The sequence below is a fragment of the Ascaphus truei genome, chromosome 9, assembly GCF_040206685.1.
Source record: "Ascaphus truei isolate aAscTru1 chromosome 9, aAscTru1.hap1, whole genome shotgun sequence".
NCBI classification, from domain to species: domain Eukaryota; kingdom Metazoa; phylum Chordata; class Amphibia; order Anura; family Ascaphidae; genus Ascaphus; species Ascaphus truei.
The window spans coordinates 47,461,721-47,487,437 of NC_134491.1; the positions used below are offsets into that span (position 1 = coordinate 47,461,721).

At 47.4% G+C, this 25,717-nt stretch overlaps 2 protein-coding genes across 18 annotated transcripts in view; one reads left to right on the forward strand and one right to left on the reverse strand.

Moving 5' to 3' along the window:
* The window catches only part of TSHR (thyroid stimulating hormone receptor), a 95,950-nt gene extending 84,564 nt beyond the window's left edge, over nt 1-11,386 (reverse strand). The window contains exons 1-3 of one of the 6 annotated variants that reach the window (XM_075614629.1): nt 11,164-11,386; nt 9,812-9,912; nt 990-1,067 (exon numbers count right to left, since the gene is read on the reverse strand). The gene's annotated coding sequence lies outside the window, so the exon portion shown is untranslated. Of the gene's footprint in view, nt 1-989; nt 1,068-9,811; nt 10,040-11,163 lie in introns of those variants that run through there. The other 5 variants (XM_075614631.1, XM_075614630.1, XM_075614628.1 and 2 more) reach the window with 5 other exon arrangements.
* A 1,057-nt stretch (nt 11,387-12,443) lies between these two features.
* Nucleotides 12,444-25,717, forward strand: part of CEP128 (centrosomal protein 128) — a 137,156-nt gene continuing 123,882 nt past the window's right edge. For 11 of the 12 annotated variants that reach the window (XR_012803895.1, XR_012803896.1, XR_012803897.1 and 8 more), the window contains exons 1-2: nt 12,444-12,576; nt 22,622-22,737. The gene's annotated coding sequence lies outside the window, so the exon portion shown is untranslated. The remainder of the gene's footprint in view (nt 12,577-22,621; nt 22,738-25,717) is intronic. The other variant, XM_075614638.1, reaches the window with a different exon arrangement.

Consider the following 25,717-nt stretch of genomic DNA (forward strand, 5'->3'; position numbering starts at 1 on the left):
TAGTTGTGTCAATTTCGTTTCCCTCTGCCTTTTGCATTTAGCTGCAAGACTAATCAGCATTCCTCGCATTGTGGCCTTGTGAGCCTCCCACAGTTTAATGTGAGATTCCACTGTGCCTGTGTTTGTGACAAAAAATTGCCTAATCTCGTCTATGACTGTCTGTGCCAATTCAGGGATCTTAATCAGGGACTCGTTTAATTTCCAGTTTGCTCCCGGGCTAACCGGTCTAATTTTGAGTGCATCTTAGCTCAATTGATGCATGGTCCGACCATGATATGTCATGGATTAGAGTGTCGGTGATTTGTGGGACCATTCTGCTCGACACAAAGAAGTGGTCTAGTCTGCTATAACTGTTGTGTGGGTGTGAATAGAATGTATAGGTACGCTCGCCCGGGTGCTGTTCCCGCCATATGTCCACCAGACATCCTCGCCTCAGCCCATCTACTAGTGCTGTAGCCCGTTTGTCTCTCTTTGTCCTGTCTCGGGATCTGTCTATTCGAGGGTCTAGGACCTTATTGAAGTCTCCCGCTAATATTATATTTCCAGCTGCCCATTTTTGAAGCTTAAGAAAGAATTCTGCAAAGAACTGAGGATCTTTTTCGCATGGGGCATACACGCATGCCATTGTTACTCTACATTGCTGTAATAGGCCCACTAGTATAATATATCTACCTTCTGGATCACGTTTTATTTTTTCCAACTCAAACGGGACTCTATTGTGGAGTAGTATGGCAACCCCTTTTTTCTTTTCTTTGGCTGAGGCGAGATGGAACCTCCTAAAATTTTTGTCTATGAACCCTGGGTTTTTGTTGGAGCAATAATGCATCTCTTGAAGAAAGAGAACATCTGTTTTTCTATGCTTGAATTCTGCAAAGGCGATTCAACGCTTTTGAGGGGAATTGAATCCCTTAACATTTTGTGATATGAACTTCAGTGCCATGTTTGTGTGTATAGTGAGTCTTTGTGAGTGTGGTGCGTTCGCCTCCTACCCGTGCCTTGGATTTTCTGTAGAAGCCAGTAATGGTGTTGCTGGTCTCGTGACGCCGTGATACCTCCTTTTGGGAAACCTGAGGAAGGGGAAGGAAAACACATAGGGGAGTGACAGGGAACATAAAGCCTTGTAACATGTACAAGGAAAACCATCTTGGCCCTAACTGACCTATGGTTTACTGCCTGGGAAAACCGTCCATACTCTGGGTGCTCCCACCCTTCTGTCCATGTTTGTGGGGTGCATTCCAGACCACGGATTCCCAGGTCTTTGACTGGGCTGTGGCTTAAGGCCGCAGTCCAGCCCCAGGGGCACATGCCAACAGGTAGGGATGGGGGCAATCACCTGCCCCCCCGGCCGGCAGTGCTGACATTATCTTTTCACAACTATAGCTAAAAACATTTTTCAAGAACTCAACTATGTATTATATTAACTATAATCTAACTTCGGTTTTTACAACATTCTGACCTCGAGGGTCTATAACTGACTATCCTAACTTATTATTAATACTAACTGAGCCCCTCTCCCCAGCGGGGGAATTCGCGCTCCCCTCTGAGGAGCCCCCCCACCCCTTAACGAATCCTCCGGCTGCCGCTTCCATCTCCCAGTCTCATTCCGGTCTCTTTCCTGCACTGCAGGCGCCTCCACTGACGTAATTTCCTCTCCGACGGGACTCTGTGAGGGACCGCCCCCTGACGTCATCAGGGTCCAGTGCGCATATCCGCCTGCGAGCAGCCGAGGAAGCAGGCGTGTCCCGAGGGTGGAGCCGACTGGAGTTCCCTGATTTCGCGCCCAAACAGCGTCCGCCATTCTCTTTTGGCGCGTCTTCTACAGCTTGTCCCGCAGATCCTTGCAGGAAGCCATTTTGGTAAGTGTTGCGATTTTTTTTTTACCCAGCCTTCTCTTAGTCCTCTGCCGGAGCTTGACCGTCTGGGCTCGGACCATCGGGAGGGGGATGGGGGGGAGTCCCAAGGGCATTCTGACATCGGGTAACGCTCAGTGAGGGAAACAGTCTCGGTATTTCTTTATTATAACAGGAACAATGACGGTAACTGCTAGTTCTAGTGGAACCAGAAAGCAGGGCACGCGGTCCTCATGCAGGTCTTGAGGGTCCTGGCTTTTCCTGGCGATGTCCGGCCGGTGAGCCCACTTTTTCCCATTCCGTCTGTCGGGGAGGGCGTCCTCCAGGGGCTTCCACTCATAGTGTATTGGGTATATCCAGCTTTTTCAGGAACTCCGGACCATTTGCTAAGTGTTTGAGTACGTGGAACCGGCCATTTTGCACCACAATCAGAGCAAAGGGGAAGGCCCATCTATATCTTATATTTTTGTCCTGCAAGATTCTAGTGACAGGTTGGAGGGCCTGGCGTCTTGTCAGTGTATTCGGGGAAATGTCCTGATATATGGCCATCTCTATTCCCTCAAATTTCACTGTTGGGGTGGCCCTGGTGATTTTGCAGATCTCTGCTTTGGTGGTGAAGTGGTGCAGGCGCAGAATTACGTCCCTGGGTGGGTTGTTAGGTAGTGGACGGGCTCTTAATGCACGGTGGCACCGGTCCATAACCAGCTCCGCCTCCGTCTTCCCCGGCATTATGGAAGTCATCATCGGCTGAGCATCACTTCGGGGTCTTGAATCTCTTCAGGGATCCCCCTAACCCTTAGGTTGTTCCTTCTGTCGCGATTTTCGCTGCCTTCGTGGCGTTCTTCTAGCTCTGCCACCTTCCGCTCGAGGATGGTAACCCTGGTGTCTGTCTCTTGCTGACATCTAGTAGACTCCTCCATTTTCTCCTCTAAGTTATTCGTGCGGGTCCCAATGCTCAGTATGTCTTTCCGCAGGTGTTCTACCTCCCCCCTGAAAAAGGTTTTGAGGTCGGAGAGGAGCTGTGCAATTTCTCTTTTCAGCGCGCCTGTCGGCTCATCCGCTGTCATCTCCAGCTTCGGTGCGGAGTCGGAATCTGATGCCGCCATCCTGCCCGTCTCCCTGGTCTTTTTTTCCCCCACAAAGTAGGTGCGTACATCCACCTTCTGTTTTGATTTTTTCCTGGTAGCCGCCATTTACTTTGGTGCTGTATAGTTAGTTGTAGCGGGTGCCGCAACTTATTTGCGCGTGAGTTGAGTTTTGCTATTATTTTTTATTTAATTACTGCCGGCGGGTAGCGGAGCGCTCAATTCAAGCCTCCATCTCTGATCCCGTCGCGCATGCGCTTCCCGGGAGCCAGTAGGTTTGAAAAGAAAGGCCAGTCCCGGCCGAGCAAAACGGGGACAGGGAGCCAAGGAGCGACTCCTACTTCGAGCCTGGCCTCCCAACTTTTTACCTGTAGCAGGATTTTGGCCGTCGGATACCATTTTACATGCTCGATGGGAAGTCATAGGAAAGCACGTCAGGCGGTAACAGTTCCTGGAAGACCAGAGTTTTCCCAGAGCCTGACTTTACAAGGGCCTGGACGGTTTTACCCCCAGACTGGAAGTAGCCAGGGCTTGCAACTTTCTCTGGGGAAGGCCGAGGCGACTGTCCTGCTCAAGGAACAATCCATCTGTGCACATTCCATATGATGGTGGCCTTGTTCCCCGCAGGTAGAACATGAAGACGGCTCCTTCACCGGAGGTTAACACAGATACCGCTCATCTAGACTAGGAGTCGGATGGGCCCTGCGTGCGATGTCTTTTGAAGTCTCTCTAGTTCGTTGATGAGCCGACATCGGGAAGTAGACGAGGGTCTCGGCGGGGTCCTCTCCGTTGCTGGAACAACTGCTCCTTTCGTGGGACATGCGGTTGCATGTGAATGGGTCGTAATTTACCCGTTAGTCCGGTCTCCCTCTTTGGGCGTCCGCCAGCGCTGGTGGAGTCAGATCTGTCAGGCCCAGGACACTCTCCTGATCCTCGGCCCCAATGAAGTTTTCAATGAGCTGGACAGCCAAAGTTAGGGTTTTAGCAGCATGGTGTTTTACCCAAGAGAGTGCGGGAGGGGTTAACACTTGTAGGAATTGTTCCAAAACAAATTGTTCGAGAATCGCCTCCTTAGTGTGCTGCTCAGGTTGTATCCAGCGAGTACACAAGTACAGTGAGCGCTGAGCTAGAATCCGGGGTCTCATCTTAGAGGTGTACGTCAAGTTCCGGAAATGCTGCCGGTAGGTCTCTGGGTAACCCAAGTGATCTAGAACGGCGCTACACAGCAACAATGTGGAATAAGTGAAAAAAGTGAATATATAAAAATAAGTGTAAGGTGTATTAGAAAAATTCTCAACCTTCAAAGGGAATTGTACAGGTTCCCTAATAGCAACAGTACATCCAGGGTAGGAAGGGAGCAATAAATCAGGAACACCCCAAAAAAAGAGTAAACATATATGGTGCAATAAAATCACAAAAAATGGGCAAAAAGAAAAACTTGGCTCATATGAATTGCCTACTTACAAAAAGTAGATGAAGAATCAGCGTGTAACAGGGAACAGGGTTGCAGGAACTCGAGAGGGCTTGCACTCTGGATCAACTCATGAGGAAATACAGCAGAAAAGAGACCATAGTGCAGACCAGCAAAAAGGTTTATATCGCAATAAAAGGTAAGGAGTGTACTCACAATGTGTAGAAGTAAAATAGGCACATCAAATAGTGAAGCAGTAGATCTCACGATAGAGAAGTGGTGACCGGACCGTCTCTCCAATACTCCTGCAGTCAGACAGTGTTCGAGCGGTGTCTGACGTCACATCCGTTTGGGGCTTGACAGCTTCCGGTAATGCGGGGGAAGGAACAGGTACGTAGTACAGCGGTCCCCTCTCCTCTGGAACGGGGATTACTGCGCAGGAAATGGAAGCTCTATGCGTTTCGCTGACTGGCGTCAGCTTCATCAGGAGCAGTATCATCAGGAGCAGTAGGTTTTTTGGGTCAGGCCTAAGCGATCCAGTATAGCGTCTTTTACTTGTTTATAGTCCATAGCCTGATCCGCTGGTAAGCCCTGATATGAGGCCTGGGCTTCTTCTATGAGGAGCGGGGCCAAAGCGGTTACCCAGCGATCTAAAGACCAGCCCTGGGCCTCGACAACCCTTTCAAACGTAAATAGAAAAGCCTCTGGGTCCTCGGCCGGACTCATTTTCCTCAGGAGAACCGGGGGTTTATTTGGAAGTTCTGGTCCGGCATCAGAAGGGGACTGAACCAATAGTTTGGCCATTTCCTGGTTCTGCCTGGCCTTGTTTTCCTCCAGTGCTGCCTGCTGCTCGCATAGGAGCTGGGCTTGCTGCTGCAGTAGTAATTTGTTTTGCTTGGCCTGCTCCTGCATAAAAAGTCCTTGCTGTTTGGCCTGTTCACACAGAAACTCTTTTAAAAAATGTTCCATTTTTTGATGTGGCCCTTCAAATGCAGGGGCCTCTCAGCATCCCACTTCTCACACCATATGCTGCAGGGTCAATGCAACAACACGTGGGTTTCTTAGGCCGAGTCCACGGTCCCTGCTGGCGTGCTGAGGCGCGCTGAGGCGCAGGGAAAACGGGTGCTTTCCCTGGCCTTGCGGTTGCTTACCGCAAGCGCTCTCAGCAGCCGTCAGGGGGCGGTCCGGGGGCGGTCCGGGGGCGGGCGCGTCACTGGCCGGGGGCGGGCCAGTGACGTCACGGAGCTGGTTCGCCCTCATTGGGCGAACCGCTCACGTGACCGGCCTGTCTCGCCGGCAAGCGGGGGAATTTTAAATTCCCCCAAGACCTGCGCTTCCGCAAGCGCGCGTAAGCGCAGGTGAGCCCCTACTAAAGCCGCTCTAATTGCGGCTGTAGGGGCTCAGTGCTGAGCGGGAGCGCGCCTCAGCGCGCTTCCGCCAGCAAGCACGTAACATGGCCGAGGCCTTAGAATGAGCTTGTTTATTAAGCCTCAAAATATCGCATACAAAAATCATACAGCTTCTTTTCAGCATATGCAAACAAATAGAAAATTAAGTCCTGAGCAGGGACAAGGGCTGTTTAAAGTCCAGAGTAGCAATAAGCAACAGATTACACAGGAAAGACAGACCTTGTAGCAAGCAGTTTTTCTCCTGCGTTCCAGTCTCTCACTGGTTCAGACAGCCCGGCATGTGTGAGCAGCCTGGGTTTTTTAAGCCCCTTAACGAGGCAGCTGGGATATGACCAATTAACCAAACCTTTCCCCATCTGATATTTAACCCAGTCACTGCTGCATTGAAGACCTACACATAGGTCTGCCAGGCATAGGGCTGGTGTCTTATATTCTCCCTGTTACATTCCTCCCCTGTTACATGGTGTGATACAGAAACTAAAATAGCAATGCTAAAAATTAATTGTACACGAGTTAGAAATGACAGGTCCGCGGTGTCTGGGCCTAATGGGAGAGCAGGAATATCTCATTAAATATGGCAGCATATTACATTGAATTAAAGATACAATATATTTATATAGCATAATGAGACATGAACCTATTAAAGTGACAGTCTCGTCTAACGTAACCCCTGTGGGGGCCGCGGTTCCTCCCTAGCTAACCAGCGTTACATTCTGGCCCTGGAAACCTCCGGCTCCACAGATATAATATATTGGTGTAGTTACTGGTATCCAAATGGCCATGCAACAGGACGCACCAACAGATGATGTTCTGGCTTCCTAATGACTTGCGGGGCCTACGGGATTTGGCGGTTATTTTGATTCCCCCCCCCCTGCTTTTAACACTGTTAACAACACTGGGATGTATCTCAGGAAGCTGCAGAGGGGGACGGAGATAAACAAATCCAGCTCCGGAGGACGCCCCGTTTCCCACTGCTGCTGTAACCCAGCTGAGTCCTGTATTCAATGAACCAAAGGTTTGCAGGAGTTTGTATTTCCATGTTTTTCTCCCTGTTTTCTGACATTTCCTTTGATAATTGTTACTTTTTCTCCGATCCTTTCTTAGTTTTGTTCTGTCGACTGACATGATACCATCCTCTCTCTTAGCTCATAAATTCTACAATTCTGTGTATTTCTACCTCAACCGTATACAAAGTAAATACATGGGCATTAAATCACACAAAGGGGCGTCATTGTATATTGTGTGAAGCGACCGTTTGGGTTGTTTTCCGACAAATATCCCTATTTTCAATGGATATTTCAGATCAAAAATGGGCAGAATCGCCACTTCAGACAATATAGAATCACTCAGGAATATCTAAATGGATACAAGATATCCCATATATCCATACCAAACTAATGCTACAAGAAAAGACTTGACATTGCGCCACTCACAGCGTCGCATTAAATGTTCTATAATAACAGTAATGATCCTTTTCACATTATTAGCCTGGTATTGAGATGTAAAATGAGACTCTCAACATCAGGAACAAGTTTAAAATGCAATCGCTGCTCTATTTCATAATCTTTGGGCATGTGTACAAATTAATTCCTTCTTGGAAAAACATATAAAACCATACTAATGACCTGCCTATATAAAAAATAAACTATTATTGCTGGATTCTAGTAAGGATTTCCAAGATCCATCTGCCCAAACTAATAATCTTGTCCTGTCTAACAGTTATTAAAGCTGTTAACCCTTGGACACAAGACACAAATTGGATTGATACCAACATTTTATCTATTTTAACTATTTTAACTATTATCTATATTTGTTTTCTTTACATTTAGATATATTGTATTTATTGCATGCAATATTTACATTTAATTTTTTCTTATGATTGCTTACACTTATTTGAGTGTTTTATTTAGAGCGCCAGCCTTTGGAGTAGACGCCCACCCAGATTTTGAGAGAGAGAAAGCGAGAGAGAGAACGAGAACACACACGCACACACACGAAAAAAACCTAAGCAGAGGCAAGTGCAGTTCACGGTAAAGGGTAGATAGTTAAAGCCTGTGAGGATCCCTAGAGATCCAATATACCGGCACAGCACAAGATAATCACATAAAAGTGGTTTAATGGGTCCAAAATGCACACCAATGCCCGACGTTTCAGTCCCCAGGGGGACCTTCTTCAGGGGAAGGGAATCCTGAGGACCAAAACGTAAGGCATATGTGTGCATTTTGGACCCAATAAACCATATATATATATTTCACCTTACACACATGGCACAATTTTTTTTTTCTTCTAATGAAATATAGACTGGATAGAATCATTACATAACAGAGAGAGTCGTTCCAACAACTTGTGAAAATCCTCCATTATCATGTTACTTTTACGGGACAACACAATATACAGAAACATTTCAATATGCAGGGTGGGAAAGCGATAACAATACAGGGATTATAATTAAATAGAAATAGAGAATACACAGAAAACAAGATATAGAACCACGAAGCAATTTATATTGAAAATAATATTAATCAGTGAGGCTGAGAAACGTTATTTTTGTTTTTTAGTACCTTGTAAGGTTATATTTGTCTGGTTATAGTGTGTGTTTATTGTTAAAAGATTGAGTTATAAAATGAAGGCAAATGGGCAGTAGGAAGAATTATTTGGCGTATTTTTTACAAAATTCAATTTGCGGTCGAATATTTGTCCTTGAATTTGACATGGAAATTTTTTGGCGAATGTGCCAAAGCGTGCCACTGTCATAACATTCGATCGGTGAATGTTGACACGAATATTCTATTTGATTGCGAATGTCACCACAAATGGCCCCAAATGCAGACATTCATACCTTCGCAGGGGGCGATTCGCACGCTAATGTTTATTTATTATTTTTTTAAAGAGACGATAGCGCCCGCGATTAGCGATTGAAACGGCAAAGATTCGCGCCGGCGAATAAACTCCATATTCGCGGCGAAGTCGCCTGCGCATTATTCGCACATCTTCAGCAGCCGGCAGTTTAATAAAACGTGATCGGCACGTCAATCGTAACAGGTGTAACGTCAAATGAATACAACCAATCAATCTGATCAGTGGTAATAATATTCTAACACCGTTTAACTGACTAATAATATAACATTTTTACACTTTCTGTAAACTGCATGTAGCTAATAAAATGTGTTAAAACAACTGCTCCCCAGTGTGTCTCATTATCTGTTGTATGTCTCCCTAAACCCTCTTTTTACCTTATCTCTTTCATGTCCTTCTTTTAGGCTGTGGCTCTCTGTATCTCTGTTGTTGCCTCACTGATATCCACCCTTCTACCCCAGTATTACCCCTCCGATGGAGCAGCTGGTGTTTTGTGCCCCACCTTCCCGCACACATTCACACTTCTTCCCCTCTTTCTTGTATCCCTTTCTGTAACTATCTTTCCCTTCTCTACGCCTTATCCCACATTCCCATGCCCCTGCCTGTCCTCACTCACCGTACTCTATGCAAAGCTTCTTTTGTCCAGTTTATTTTTTGGGTACTGTAAATATCCCTCTTTAAAATTGAATACCATGGTTTTTTTGTATCCAGTTTCCCTAGAAATCCCTGCCCAGCAGAGTATTAAAATCTAATATAAAAACACAAGGCACTAACCAGTGACCCTAATGCAAAATCCATGTGTTGGTAGAAGAGTGAGAGGAAAGTTCTGGGATAGTTTGTGTCCCTGGCACCGCTGATGTGGGTTGGTACCGGGGGAATGGATTACCTTTCCTTTTGTCTTTTACAAACTGAAACTCTCTTCGCTCTTCTTGTCCCAATGAATGTGATATCGGTTTCCTTTAACACAATAACCTCTTGGTTCCTATCGCCTGCGTTTACCGTAACATCACTTTCCAGCCGTCTCTCAGGAACTCGCGTGAACGCGTTAAAAAAGATGAAACTTTCCTGTGTAAAAGTGCTGCGTTGTCAGAGTATTTCATGCTAATCGCATCAGAATGTTGGCGCTATACAAATAAACGATAATAATGTTAATAAGCACCAGCGTGCATAATGCATAAGCTTCCTCTCTCTTCTCTTTACCTGCTTCTCCTCTCCTCTACCTGCTGCTTGTTCTCCGTAGGCGCTGTTCTCCCGGTGGGTACTGGTGCTGGTTCTGTTGTGTGCTCTGCTGCTGGGTCGCCCTGAGGATGTGAGGATGAGCTGTCTGCCCTGGGCTGTTATACTGACAGAACCCCACTGCAGGTACTTCAGGTCACATGGCAGCAACTCAAGTACTTCTTAAAAACTCAGGCTGCCTTTTCCACATAAACACTTGTGTTTCCCCCTCTGCCTGTCTCTGGGGGGGGGGGGGGGGGGGGGGGGGGTCTGTGACCAGCCACAAGGCTGTGTGCCATATGAAGCTATCACACATAAGGTAGCTGTGCCCCCTGCTGGTACTGTGGGGTATGGATGGATACATGGGTATGCACGTACAGTACTGGACAGGATTATGTATATTTATATGTAAATGGTGTCTGACATTAGGTAATGATGCGGAGATTAACAGATCACAGGCCCATTACTATAGAGCTGTGCAGTCCAACACTTTACACGCATCCTGTAATACATCTGCTGAGTTATTGGGATTTAATGAGCGGCCCATCCGTAGCTGTTAACAAACTTATAAATGACTGACATACAGACTGTCCTCCTCTTGCGATGACTGATTCCTGGCAGTTCCACAGCCTCTGACACCTAATACCAACGGTATTATTACTATCATTTATAAAGAGGCTAAAGTAACAACATATCACACAAACTGATGCTAGAAGTACCAATCTTACAATCTTAAAGGGGCAGAGTGCGGTTACGCATAATAAATGATGTATTAGCTCATTAATCCTCTAGGGCAGGGGTGAACAAACTTTTTATGCCGAGCCCCCCCCTTTTCATCCATGAAATTTCTCGGGCCCCCCCTGCCTGATGTAATCAAAATCACATGACGTCAGCGCACGTCGTGAGCTGGTTCAGCCAATGAGGGCGAACCAGCTTCGTGACTCGTCCGCCACGCCCCCTCCACGCGTCTACAATCTCCTGCAGCCAAGTTCACAAATCGCTTGGGCTGCAGGCGTGCGCGCAGGCGTATACTAGCATTGGATCACTGTCTGTTTATTTTATTGTTTGCAGGTATCTGTTAATACGTTTTATTCTGGTGCACAAAGGCAATCCATTTGGAGGGGCATTCATCCACCTCTTTGCCACCTCCCTTCCCTCTCCCCCCCTTTTTTCCCTTCTCTTCCCTTTTTTCCTTCTCCCATTTGCTTTCCCCAGTGTCATCCACTCCTACCTACCAGTATTACGTATTATTTATTTCCATTTTAAATGTTGTTGTGTTTTTACTTTTTTCAAATGATTTTATTACATTCATAGCATCATTGACGGTTGCAGCCTACCCTTTCACTTGTCAGCTGTGCAGAGGATCCCTGGAATCCGGTAGCCAGTGGAGGAGAGCTTGTCCAGCTTGCTTTGCAGGGCAGACACGGAAGGAGGGGCGTTTGATGTCACTGCGCTGGGGCGTGCTTCTCCCCTGGCCTCTTTGGAGCCATTTCTCTTCAGCCGCCGTACCTCTGCAGCCCCCGCGCGCACCATGATGTTGGCTGCCAGCACCGCCTGTCCGCCCCCTCCCACCCCCCCGGCCTGCGCCCCCCTGCGAGAGCGCGGCAAATGCATATGGGGGCGGCCTAATGGTAAATCCACCACTGACTGTAGTTGATGTTACAAGCTTTCCAAACTCTCAGGGTCCTGCAGCGGTCTTATCATGATTATTAAGATATTTTAACACTGATACAGAGATCACAAGATATAATAATCATAAATAAAGCCTCAGCCAGGCATTGAACCACAGGCATAAGGATGCAAAACCAACGCTTTAACCACTACATCACACCTCCTTCTTCATGGTGTGTTTGGAAACCTGTTGCTAGGTGGTTTGCAGATGGGGTTATAGGGTAAGGGGCATTATCAGCTCTAAGGACAATTATGTATCTACGAGTGATTTATCCCAGGCATTAAAGGAGTTAAATATACCACTTAGTGGTACTCAGTACCCCTTACTACCCCAATCCTCCCTTCAGTACCCCTTACTACCCTCATCCTCCCTTCCGTACCCCTTACTACCCCATCCTCCCTTCAGTACCCCTTACTACCTCACCCTCCCTCAGACCCCTTACTACCTCCATCCTCCCTCAGACCCCTTACTACCCCCATCTTCCCTTCAGTACCCCTTACTACACCACCCTCCCTGAGACCCCTTACTACCCCCATTCTCCCTCAGACCCCTTACTACCCCACCCTCCCTCAGACCCCTTACTACCTCCATCCTCCCTCAGACCCCTTACTACCCCCATTCTCCCTCAGACCCCTTACTACCCCACCCTCCCTCAGACCCCTTACTACCTCCATCCTCCCTCAGACCCCTTACTTCCCCCACCCTCCCTGCAGCTGATACCAAGGAACCCTGTGCCAAGCACAGCCCATATGCCTGTGTGTGTACCAGGGTGTGAAGGGGTTATTGTAGGGGTGGGGCTACTCCCTCCCCGCCAATCATGCCGCCTTTCCCCCAGGCCCCAGGCTGGTAAGCCCTGCCTTCGCCGCAATGCGTGACGGGAAGTGTGGTCCAGTCTTGGATTCCCCCAGTCGCAGCGCTGCCCTTGTTGCACTACATGTCCCGTGATTCACCGCGCGGCTCAGTTGGGCCCTGGGACCGCTTCCTGCTTCCTGAGGCTGGGCGGCAGGTTTAAGTTGCCATAGCTGCAGCGGTGACAGTTACAGGAGGGAGAAGGATAGAAGTGGCACCAGGAGGGAAGGTGAGACGGGAGAGGAGGAGAGGGGTACAGCCACGGAGGGAGGAGAGAAGGGGTACAGCCAGGGAGGGTGGGGAGAAGAGGGGTACAGACATCCAGGGAGGGGGGAGAGTAGGGGTACAGCCAGGGAGGGTGGGGAGAAGAGGGGTACAGACATCCAGGGAGGGTGGGGAGAAGAGGGGTACAGACATCCAGGGAGGGGGGAGAGGAGGGTACAGCCAGGGAGGGTGTGGGAAGAGGGGTACAGACAGCCAGGGGGGGGGGGGAGAGAAGGGCAAAGGGTGACATGGAGATAGGTGATGATGAATAAAGATATGACATATGTGCCATGTGCAGGGAGGAAAGAGGGGGCAAAAAGTGTGAATAAGGAGATGAACTGGGGGTAAAGAGGAAGGAGAGATGGGGCGAGAGGTGGACAGAACGAGGAGAGGGGGGGGGGGGGGGGAGTAAGCGAGATGAGGGTGATGAGCCGGAGAGAACCTACTCTTCCTCTTACACATATCAAATTAGTACCAAGCTCCCCATCAGAGATTTCTGGGTCCAGAGGAGTCCCACAATCCAACAGAAAGATCACTGGGATCCTTACTTAGATACATTGTAGACTGGACTGAAACATGTTAATAGAGTTAATCTTTTGTTACATTCTCATTGGCTGAAGTACTTCACTAATGGCAGTCACATTTCTCCCTGGATCTGCATCGTCCTTCCTGTATTTACTTGGTATATCCCTGTATACGTTTCCTGTCTAAAAAGATGTCTAACCTTTTCTTAAAGATATCTCCTGTAACTGCTGTCAGTCTCCATGGTAGTTAATCTCACATGGTCACTGCCCTTCCTGTAATGACCACTGTTTTCATCTGAATTTACAACTCCGTAGTGGTAATAGGGAGCGGATGATGTTTGTGTGATGGTATTTACAGTACATGGCAGTGCTCAGTCTTTGTTTACTTGTCAGGGTGCTGGATCCGAGCAGGCTAGGAGTTGGAAACGCATTGATAGGTGCCAGGAACTTTGTTCATACAAACAGGAGCTTTATGAACAGCCAAAGATACAGACTCAGTCACAACATACACATCCCAATATATACTGTCTTTGATCTCTCCACTGTCTGTACTGTTTTTGTCTCTTCCCCAGCTGCCCCTGATCTAACTGATCTCTTTCCTGTATAGTGTCTGTAGTGCTCCATCCCCTGGGATCCCCTTGTAGGCCTTGCTCTCTCTTCTCGTACTGTTCTCCGTATCCCCGTCTCCGGTACTGGATGCCACCTTGTGGCCTTCTGGGTTAGAGTGGTCTAAGGACCGTCCGATTGGGCGAATCCTGCTATGCCTTGGTGTTACAGCTCGGGGGACCTCATCTGGGTACAGGCTTCCTCCATGTGAGCCAGGAGTGTAGGGATGAGCCATTTCTATGGATACTAGCCGGCAAGGGCCCTGTCCCTAACTACAAAACAAGAAAGGGTTTATCTGCCCTATTATAGAAAAACAAATTACAGGCATGCGCACTGAGGGATAATGAACACTTTATTGTTAAAAAAGGTGATACGACAATAGACAACCAAGGTCTACTGATATGTAAATTATAAAAACAAAACAAAAGTAAATAGTGTTAGAATAACTGGTTTTGACACCAGTACGATCGGGGAATATCAACAGGTTAAAACTAAATCACTTAGCACTACAGAGAGGGTCCGGACCGGTCTGAGTACATACCCTGTTGGAAGGAGGGAAGTGAAGTGTAGAGCCCCACTCCCTCCGACTGCAAAACTCCACAGGAACTGCCACACGTGACCTCTACGCATTTCGCACGTAGTGCTTCGTCAGGAGTTCCTATTATAGAATCATCTAAACATTAACTTATTTACACTATACACAATGAGGCCCTTCCAAAGTGACTCCCCCGGGGACCTAACTTCAAGATCCTTCTCCCTCACTATATATATCTTACTGTGACGCCAGGCAGAACTGGACGGGGACAAGTACAAAAAAAGAGTGATAGTGCGCAGCTATTAACGTGATATAGTGATAAAATGCACAATTGTGAATACAAAGTGTAATAAACAATAGTGATGACCTTGTAGGTGTATGTGCACAAATAGTGCGTCTGCAGCCTTTCTTGGGGGTGGCCCGGCACCCCTGGGACTAGAGAAACAGAGAAAAGACAAGGCGCACAACGCACATAGTGAAATACAGTTTAAAAAGTTAATTTTACTAGAAGATAATAAGTTCTGCGTACATCAAAGTGTATAAAATCAAGCATTGGATAAGTGGGGTTACCACACAGGGGAACAGCTGGACTCGTCAGGCTTCATCCACTATCACTATCTCCGGTTCCTCTCCTGATAGTGGATGAAGCCTGACGAGTCCAGCTGTTCCCCTGTGTGGTAACCCCACTTATCCAATGCTTGATTTTATACACTTTGATGTACGCAGAACTTATTATCTTCTAGTAAAATTAACTTTTTAAACTGTATTTCACTATGTGCGTTGTGCGCCTTGTCTTTTCTCTGTTTCTCTAGAACTGGACGGGGCTTGCCTTCTAAAGCCAAAGTAATCCCAAAGGGGGTTACACTTTTTATTGGACAAACATGTTTTTTTTTGTAGATGGAGTTGTAATGGGCTTCTTAAACATTTCTGTTAATAGTAGAAAAGGGGAAGCGTTTCCTTCCTGGTGTAAAGGTTTTTCCAAGCAGTATCCGGTGTGAGGTTTGCAGTAACGAGAGCTGTAAGAATGTTGCGAAACGCATTTGAAAGCTTGAAAAAAAGACACTTGCCGAGAGCAGCCACTGTTCTCACCTTCTGGGTGTAAGGTCGAGATTATGCTGCCTGCTTCACTACGTGCGTATCAGGCACAATGCAGTACTTGGCTATAGTGGTTATACAAGTGCCTTTGCGCCTGCTGGCGACGTAGCGCTTTGACGCGGAAGTGTTTTGAGAAGACAATAATTTTGTCTTCTCGGGTGGCAGGTCAATAGGACAATCGAAGGGAAGATGAGGTGGCAGAAGCTCCGATCTTGCTTTATCAAAACATTGCGAAAATCGGTGTAAACCTCAGGCAAAGTTACCTTCTCTTCTTTAGGAGCAGCAACCCCGCATATACTTTTGACGGAAACTGTGCAATTCTTAGAACATGAAGCGTTTCACCGAACAGGTTCCTTGTCAGTCCAAATAAATAAATGGGCTGTGACGTTGAAGCCATGGGAGGCCAAGAATCACGTTGACCGATTTGAGTATGGATGGCATCCAGCTGGATCTCTTCCATATGGTCTTCACCTGTACATAAATGAAAGAGCGTGGTCTGTAAAGAGATAAATGCCGGTTGCAGTGGTCGACCATCAATTGCTTCCAACCCTACAGGGCATTTCTTGTGGACGAGCGGGATGTTATTTCTCTCAGCGATGCCCTGGTCAATGAAATTGCCTCCCGACCCGGAATCCACAAAGGCTAAAGCGGTGGTGTGGAAGTTCTCGCCGGTCAGCGTAACAGGTATAAGGATCCTGTTTGGCAATGGACTCTCTTTGGTAGGGGAGGTAGAAAGTGTTCCCAATGTGGACCTCATTGGAAGTTGGCGTTTCCTGACTTGTGGAGGCAATAGAGTACCTGATGTCCGGGATTGCCACAGTAGAGGCAGAGACCGGCGTTGCGTCAGCGCTGTTTCTCACTGGACGACAACTTGTTGGCCTCAAATTGCATGGGATCAGGAATATCTGGCGGAGGAGGATCAGTTGTACCAGCATGGAGAGAAGAGAATCTCGGAGTGAGCTGCCGATGACTGACTGGTTCTTTCGGACCTCCTCCTGTAGTCGTTGATCAACGCGGATACATATGGCGATGAGTTCCTCGAGGTTGGTAGGGCGTTCATGTGCAGCAAGCTCGTGTTTTAAAATCTGAGAGACCTTGCCAGAATCTGGCTGATAACGCCTCGTTATTCCATCCGGTCTCGGCAGCGATAATGCGGAACTCCAGAGCGTATCTAGCCACAGAGCGATTTTCTCTGGGAAATGTGGAAAAGGGAAGAAGCGGCAGTTACCTTGCGACCAGGCGGAATTCCCGGGTAAATTGTCCGTCATCCTGAGTAAGGTCAGATCTTTGTTCCCAGATGGGAGAAGCACAGGCCAGGGCATCATCGGTGAGTAGCGAGATGTACGCCACCTTGGATCTTTGAGAAAAGAATCGAGAAGGCATTAATTCCAACTGTATGAAACACTGATTCAAAAAGCCCTGGCACCCATAGGTGTCGTGACTATAACGGTTGGGTGTGGGAAGTCGGGGTTCAGAAGTAGAGGTCATGGATATAGAAGGTAGAGTTGCAGCAGACGGCCCTGCAGGGACAGGAATAGGAAGAGGGGCTTGTGCCTGATCAGTAAGACACAGGAGGTTCAGTTGCAATGTGTCCATGCGACGGTCATTCTGTTCTAAATATTTTTCAGTTTTAGAAAACATGCTGGCGCGTGTGCTCAAGACTCACCCCACCTCAGCGGGTCCATGTTTGGGGGCTGAGCATGCTATAACGGAGTGCTCAGCACAAACAAGGCGTGACCGCGAGGCCGAGGTGGGGATTGTATATAACACCAACCCACAGCCGCGTGGGCGCGTCTGGAGTGTAGATTGGTTGAGGTAGCCGGGTCGGGTTTGGAGAGATATCGATAGTCCGAGATTGTTGTCGAGGTTGGAGAGGTGCGGATTGTTGAAGGTACTTAGCCGTGGTCAGGATTGGAGAGGTGCGGATCGTCGTGGTACTTTGTCGGGGTTGGAGTGGTGCGGATTATCATTGGTAGCCGGGGTCAGGAGTTTAGAAGAGCGGAGTCCAGAAGAATAGCCGAGGTCTGTAACAGAGGAACTAAGAACCAGAGTACAGGACAAGACTGTGGAGGCAAGGGTAGCAGTGAACACTTTGCACATAGGAAGGTTTATGCTCAGCCGATTTGCCAGTGGGCCGGCTGATCATATATGAGACCGGAACCAATGAGGAACAGACTGGAGGAGACGTGTCAGTAAGACTGACCGTGATAGGCTGATAGGGTGCAGGAGACAAGTGTGGGGGAGCATCCCAGAAGCAGAAAGATGACGCGGCCTGTGCGCCCGCTGACTGCGTGCCGTGTGTGTGCGCTGCGCACCGATGACGTTGCGTTGGAGTCTGGAGGCGGGACCGGAGAGCGTGGTATTTACGTTCGCGCGGGATGCGCGCCTAGCATAGCGGCTGGTCCCAGGATAAGCAAGGGAAGCGTCATGGCTGATGGAAGGAGCGGAGGGCCCGATCACGGGTTGAGGTTGGTGACGAGTGCGCAGAGCGGGTGGCGGATCACGGATCCTGACAGTCGCCTGGTTATTCTTGCTTCCCAAATGCATAACCTTACATTTATCTGTATTAAGCCTCATCTGCCATTTACCTGTCCAAGTTTCCAGTCTCTCCAAGTCCTTCTGGAGAGAAAATACATCCTGCTCTGATTCTACTACCTTACACAATTTAGTATCATCAGCAAAGATGGAGACTTTGCTCTCGATGCCAACCTCGAGGTCATTAATAAACAAGTTAAAAAGCAGGGGTCCCAGTACCGATCCCTGAGGTACTCCACTCACGACTTTAGCCCAACCTGAAAAAGTTATATTTATGACAACCCTCTGTCTATCCTTCAACCAGTTTTCAATCCAGGTGCATATATTTTCACTGAGTCCAATTTGCTTTATTTTGTACACCAACCTCTTGTGTGGAACCGTACCAAAAGCCTTTGCAAAATCTAAGTAGACCACCAACTGTATTACCCTGGTCTAATTTCCTACTTACCTCCTCAAAGAAACAAATAAGGTTAGTTTGGCATGATCTATCCTTCAAAAATCCATGCTGACTATTCCTAATAATTTTGTTTTCTGTTAGGTATTCCTGAATATCAGCTTCTTCCTCAGTTAACCAATTGTTCATTAATATGGAGGTTGTGGCTTCCTCCTGCGGCACCACTATTGAAATTGATTCTTCTCTAAACATAGAGGCAAATAATTTGTTTAATACCTCTGCTTTTTCCTTATCTCCAATAATCTGCCTTCCCATCTCACACTAAAAGGGTCCTATATTTTATTTTCATATTTTTTTTTGTTTGTTATTAAGGTACCTCAAGAACTTTGTAGGGTTGATCTAACATTCTATTGCAATCCTTTTTTCATTATCCATTTTTGCTAATTTGATTGCCCTTTTGCGATTTTTGTTACATTCCTTATAATTCTGATAACGCCTGCCTCATCTTGTCCATTTCCTCTCTGTTTATTTAGCCACATTGGTTTTGACTTCTTTTTTACTTATTACCCACTGATGAGTGTGCTTTTCTAACAATGTTTTAAAGATTTATTTATAAAAGTGTGTTACCAGGAAGTAATACATTGAGCGTTACCTCTCGTTTTCAGGTATGTCCTGGGCACAGAGTTAAAACAATACATGGTTACATTAAATGAACAGTAGTAGTAGCCGTCAATCATAGATATATGAAAAAATGGGCTGAGGACCTCAATACGTAAATAGATAAAGATGACTGGGAAGATATCGGGGAATCGGCAGCCAAAACTTCAATTTGTACTACTATAAAAGAAAATATATATATAAAATACTATTTCAATGGTACCTAACCCCGAGTAGGCTGAGCCAGATCTCCCCTGGCCTACCTGATCTTTGTTGGAGAGGATGTGTCCAGAAAGGAGATCTGGTACATATCTGGTGGTTTTGTCCCCAGATCCAGGTTTTCTGGAACATGATTAGCACTATGATTCAAGATGTTACTGGGGAGAGCATAGAGATGGACCCGCTGTCCTTTCTACAAGCCAAACCCATAGAAGGACTCCTGACCCCTCAAAGGAAATTGGCGGCATTCATTCACACCGCAGCACGCTGCTCAATAGCAGCTGCATGGAAAAAACTGAAAGCCCCATCAAAGCAAAAGGTTATCAGCAGAGTTAAGGAGGTCAGAATGATGGAGATCCTCTCAGCCCTCCTAACCCAGAAAGCAGACAAGCATTATAAGGTCTGGGACGCATGGCCTGAGAACTAGAAAAATAGAGCCCAGGAATATATCTCAACCAAATGGAAAACCTAGTACCGGAGCCGACGCTGGGGAGATAAAGGGGACGAGCCCCTAGCCTTGTCTCCCTTTCCTCCCCCCCCCTCTTACCCTTTCCTCTCCCTCTCTCTTCTTCTGTTCTTTTCTCCCCTTTCAAGTAATAAAGTGATTAAAGACTTTGAAGATATCCGCCTCCCGATTGGAGGCCTAGAAGTATCTAAATGTTCTAAAGCTAAGCTGGAGCTTATGTTGGCTTTAATGAAATGTCTTAAGACCTTATGACAATATTATATGTTTAAATACAAAGAAAGATAGTTCTGTTGTTCGGAAAGAAAAAAAAGAAGAACAGGGTTATACAGTGAATTCACAGACATTTTATGGACAGAGAGTTGGAAAATTGGGTACAGGGGATAAAGGCCTAGTGAGTTTCAGATTGAAATAGAGCAGCTTTAATATCCCATTAACATCAGCAAACGGCTGTCCACCTTTTGGGGCAACGCAGATGTACACTGGGGTAGTTGAGATTGAATCTGTTGCAGCTGTGAACAAAAAGTTCTTTGTGTCCTCTTGGCTCATTAATATTCCAGGGGGGGGGGTTTACTTTCCACAAAATACAAGTACATGTTAACCCTTAGCACACTGGTACTGTGCAGGGGGGTGCAGTTCTTGGGGAACCCCATTAGGCATTCCGCCTTTGGGGCAACACAGATGTTCACTGGGCTGGTTGAGATTGAATCTGAAAGATTGCCCATTTAACGTCTACATTTTCCCTGCAAAATCATCCCAATGTATTACTTGTAAACTGGTCCTCAGTTTATTAAAAATCTGCCTTTCTAAAGTTTCAGGTCTTTGTTGAACCCAAGTAATCTGTTTTTTGATTATTTATTTAAAAAGAGACCATGTTATGATCACAGTTACCCAAATGTTCCAGGACTTGAATATTTGCTATTACTTCTACATTGTCTGATATTACCAAATCCAGTACTGCCCCTCTCCTGGTTGGTTCCTCAATTTGGCTCATGTCATTGTCTTTTTAAGCACCCCCAAAAACCTGTTTCCTTTTGTTGTAATGCTAACCTCATTGCCCTAGTCGGTCTGGATAGTTAAATTCTTCAATGTTAGTATTCTAATGAGTAAGGGTCATTAAGTTAAACCCTTTGGCCATAGCGTTATAAGCCTGCAGCCACGTCACGGCATGACCAGTCTGCAGCCACGTCATGGCATGACCAGTCTGCAGCCACGTCACGGCATGACCAGTCTGCAGCCACGTCACGGCATGACCAGTCTGCAGCCACGTCACGGCATGAACAGTCTGCAGGTCCTAAAAGTACAACTATCCTCCAATCCAGGGGTGTCAACTCCAGTGCTCAAGACACCCCAACAGGTCAGGTTTTAAGAATATCCCAGCTTCAGCACAGGTGGCTGTCAAGGACTGAGCCACCTGTGGACTGAGCCACCTGTGCTGAAGCAGGGACTGATTAAGCCACATGTGCTGATGGTGGGATATCCTTAAAACCTCACCTGGTGGGGGGGGAGGGGTGAAGGGGGGTATTGAGGGCTGCAGTTGAGCACCCCCTGATCTAATAGGCTTCCACCCCCTCTTCCACCTCCGAGCTTAGAGCAGGTGCAGCAGCTGACAGTACATTGCGACGGTGTGTAGGGGGCAGTGAGAGACTGCAGGATGAATCTGCTCCCTGTAATGAAGACACAGGCTGCTTTTTTCAGTCGCTGCCTTTTCCACAGAGCAGTATTTTCTTGGCTGACAGCCGGGACCTCGGCAGGGGGCAGTCGGCTTCCGAGCGGCTGAGCGATGGTTATGATGCCATTAATGAGAGCAATTCTTCAGCGTTTTGGAGGAAAACAAGCTATTAAGTTCTCCCTTGTGCAGCGTGTTGTTCACAGGGCCCAGGTGTGAGACGCTCTGCCACAGGCTGTGCTTGTGACCCTGGTCAAACATGCAGCGAGAGTGGAAGTACTGACCTCGATTTTAACCCCCTCGTTACCAGGTGGGCCTAATATGCATTGATCTTTTCAGCAGCAAAGAGGTTTGTTACTCCAGCAGAAGGTGAACAAATGAAAGTGCACCAATTGAAAGTGAATAAAAATATGGCTTGAACCAATATATAAGACGTGAAAAAAATGGATCTCTGTGTCGACCCAAAACCAGGGGATCAGTGATTTAGGCGGGGTGATGTAGAAAGTATCAGCAGTAGAAAGTTTATCGTGAAAATGGAAAAAAACAACCTTATCTCGAGGGTAAAGAGCGAGAGGGTCTGCTTCTTTCCAAATAAAGGTGGTTCTATAGAGGGCGCGCTTGCTGCGCCGTGTGTGCGCGGCAGTTATAGTTGGCGGTGGTTAGTCAGCCTTCCTATAATAGGACCGCACGCGCGCACGGCAGTGAGCGTTGAGCCGGCCGACAGGGGAGAAGATGGGGAAAATAAAGATTTCGTGCTGCTACCGCCGCTAAAGTGTGTGTGTGTGTGTGTTTGTGTGTGTGTGAGTACAATGTTAATAAAAAATATATTCTTACCAACATATTTATTTATTATAAACGTATTTATAACACACTGTGTCGCTCACAGCATACACACAAAAAGTGTGCGGCACGCGCGTTTGCATAGGTGCGCACGGCCGCACACACTATATTACAGGCCCAAGATGGCTCGTCATCTCAAAGTGCTATAAAAAAAACAAAAGGACGTGCGCTTGTCCTTTGTTTTTTTGTTTTGTAACTCCAGCAGTCTGTAACGCTGAGCACTTCTGCTTTTTAAGTACTAAAATCACAGCATTTGTAAGTCACTGGTCTCTGAAGTGGGAGAGATCAGTCCAATAATCCATGGGATCTTCCTATACCTCTGATTTAGGTACAGAAAAGTTATTCCAGGCGTTATTGTATTTTCATTGTCAAATGTTACACCGTACACTTTCCGTCCCTTAAATATGATATGACTAGTGAATTGCATTTTGGGGCACAATGCAGCACAAACATCCCTTTTCTCTTATTCCTAGTGAGCGTGCCCTCGATGACACAGGCTTGGAGTAACACGGAGGGGGGCGAAACACACACGCGGTCTCAGAACACACGCGGTCTCAGAACACAGAGGAGTCACAGGTTGACATTGCAGGTAAAGATCTCTATATCTCTATATGAGACCTTGCCACGGTCTCTTTCACTTCCCTGGGCCTGGCACAGCAATGGTCACTGTGGGAGTGTGGTGGTTAGAGTTGCATTGTTTGGGGGGAAAGACTGTAACCCACAGTGACAAGGAACTGTTCTGCAATGTCCCTGACCTCAAACTCTTCTTCGCACCTATTGGGGAGAGGTTCTCGCATCGATAGGGGGGCAGACGGGTACCTGACAAAATAGATTTCTGCCTGTCTCCAGCCCTCTCATGATGGAGACTTTGTCTTCTTTATACGATTTTGGATGTTACATCTTATTGGAGTCTGACTAAGAGGTTTTTTTCATACAAATTATTGTAGCAAGGAGGGAGCAATTTGGGCGGTTCGTTACATACTCGGGACTTATATTTACCCATTGCTCCCATATATCCGTCCCCCTCATTTGTTACCAGTGCGGTCATCCTCCGCTATATGGAATATGTTTATTTCTTCATGAAGGAGCACTGTCACAGACTTTCCATTCTAATTCTCTAAACCAAACTAGGGGGCACGAGATTATCTGCGGGGGGCGCAGGGTCTACAGAGGCCCCGCACGCTTCCCGAAGGCACTTAAATGAAGTGGCGGCGAAGTCCTCTGTAAACCTTTACTTACCTTGGCTCCGGCGGCTTCTTAGACACGTCGCCATGGCAACCTGGCGTCATGACTCCGGAGCCGAGATAAGGTTGCTGCCAGGCAGGGAGTAAGCGCGCTGGCACTCATGCGCGATGACGTCATGCGCTCCTACTCGGCCGGAAAATTTGTGGCTGGCTAGGTGCACGTGCGGGGGGCGTGTTGGGGGGCGGGGCCAAGATGTCACGGAGCTGGTTCGCCCTAATTGGGCGAACCGCTCACGTGACGCGCTAGCGAGCGCCAGATTCAAATTTGCTTGCTTCGGCAAGCGGCTAAGCGCCGAGCAGGCGCTCGCTCACGCTTGCTACACACATTGCAGCAATGTGTTTCATCGCGGCCAGCGTGAGCGTGCCTGCCTGCTCGGCGCCACCCTGGACAAGGCCTAAGAGAGGGGGTGGGGGCGCGGAGAGAGGTGAACTGCAGCAGGGGGGGGCGCGGGGAAAAACATATACGCTCCCCTGCTCTAAACAAGCACCTGAATTGTTAACCAACAAAAAGTTCCGTATAATACTATATATATTTACATTCTTTATGCTCTCTAATGAGGATGGTATTGTTTTGAGCTGGGAAGCACTAGTGTGGGATTGTCAATCGCAACATATATCTATTGGGGAGAGGTTCTCTCATCGATAGGGGGTGGGCAGACGGGTACCTGACAAAATAGATTTCTGCCCGTCTCCAGCCCTCTCATAATGGAGAGTGAAGGGTTAATGACATTCTCGGGTACTCGCTGGATGTTGTAACGTTACTGTATCCCCTGTAGATGTATTTGTGGAGTTTCACTGTTCAGTTACTTCTTTCTGCAAGCATCTAATTCTATTCTGAGCGAGCTTGGGGTCAAACAAGGACACGCAGCTCTTGGTAAAGCACATACATATTTCTCTGCATATGACATGCTTTTGTTAGGGGCCCATGTGTCAAGCTTCCAGAACTAACATTTTGGAGTTATTCCAATATTAATTCCAGGACACTTAAGTAGAGTATGTGTCAATGTACTGGGCCCCTCACTCACATTTTTGCTCCATTAAAGCTGCAGTTCAAGCAATATCCTACATGTGTGTTTTTTAATAAATCAGTTCTGTACTTTGAGAAAAGACTTCTCGTTTTTTTGTTTTTTTACAACTCTGAATGACATTTTTAATGTATTATAATGTAACACGCTTTTTTGTTTCTATAGCAACCATTTACAAAGTCACATCCCCTTCCTCTTCTGAAACAGGCTCGAGCACCCCCCCTTTTTGAGCCCTGCTCTATCTCTAGCAGTGCACCAATTGTATCTAGTGCAGTAGTTTTCAACCAGGATTCCGCAGCCGCCAAGGGGGGGAGAGCTGGGACAACTCTCCCATTCTGTCCCAGGCCCGGCGGCCCCCACATAGCAGTGACCCGGCGGCTCCCAAGCTCAGCAGCCACCGCCTGGTCACTGCTATACTTCCTCTTCCTGCGTGCTGTGGTTGGCGCCTCTGACAAGTGGGAGAGAGTTTTGAGTGTGTGTGTGTAGAGTGATGTGAGAGACGGGGGGCGAGGGTTGGGGATCCCCAGAAATTCAAAATCGAATTCTTACCAAAAAAGGTTGAAAACTACTGATCTAGTGACGGCCCGGTCACATGATCTTCCCCACAGAACTTTGCATCTTTGGTCCTCTTCTGCTGCACTGACAGCCATTTAATGAACCCCCGAGTCGAATCTTCGCCGATCGATCACAGGAGAACGGATCGATTGGCATCTTAGCTAATTACTTATCATTGTGTGGATTGTATTGATGCACATATTAAAGGGGGGGGGGGAGAATTAAATAAAAAACGGCAGCTTTAAAGTGAAGAAGCCATTTGGGGAGTAAGTATTTAACCTAATAAACTTAGTTATATTGGTTGGGGAGGAAACGCTTGACTGTGCATAGCTTTTTCATTTTTCTGAATATATTTGTATGCCCAGTAAACCGCTCAGTCTGAGAAAATCCTTTCAAATGTAAAGATGGAAAACACGGGTGTATGTCAACATCTCGTGTACATGGGGGAACCTGGTTCAAATCACTGTCTCCTCCTTGTGACCTGGGGCATTTTGTTTTTATCTCCTTGTGCCTTTGGCACCAAACATCCATTGTTAGGCTAAGGTCCCGTTGCACGCGTCCGCACGGCTGGCTTGCTTGCCGGCGGCGCGTGCAACTCGCTGTACCGCGATCTGCGGTCTACAGGAAACTTCAGTAGTAGCGGGGGGGCGTGGCCAAACGGGTCGGGGGGGGGGGTGCGGCCATGACGTGAGGGGGCGCGGCCATGACGTAGGGGGCCGGAGCGGGAGGTGGGCGGGAGTGGGAG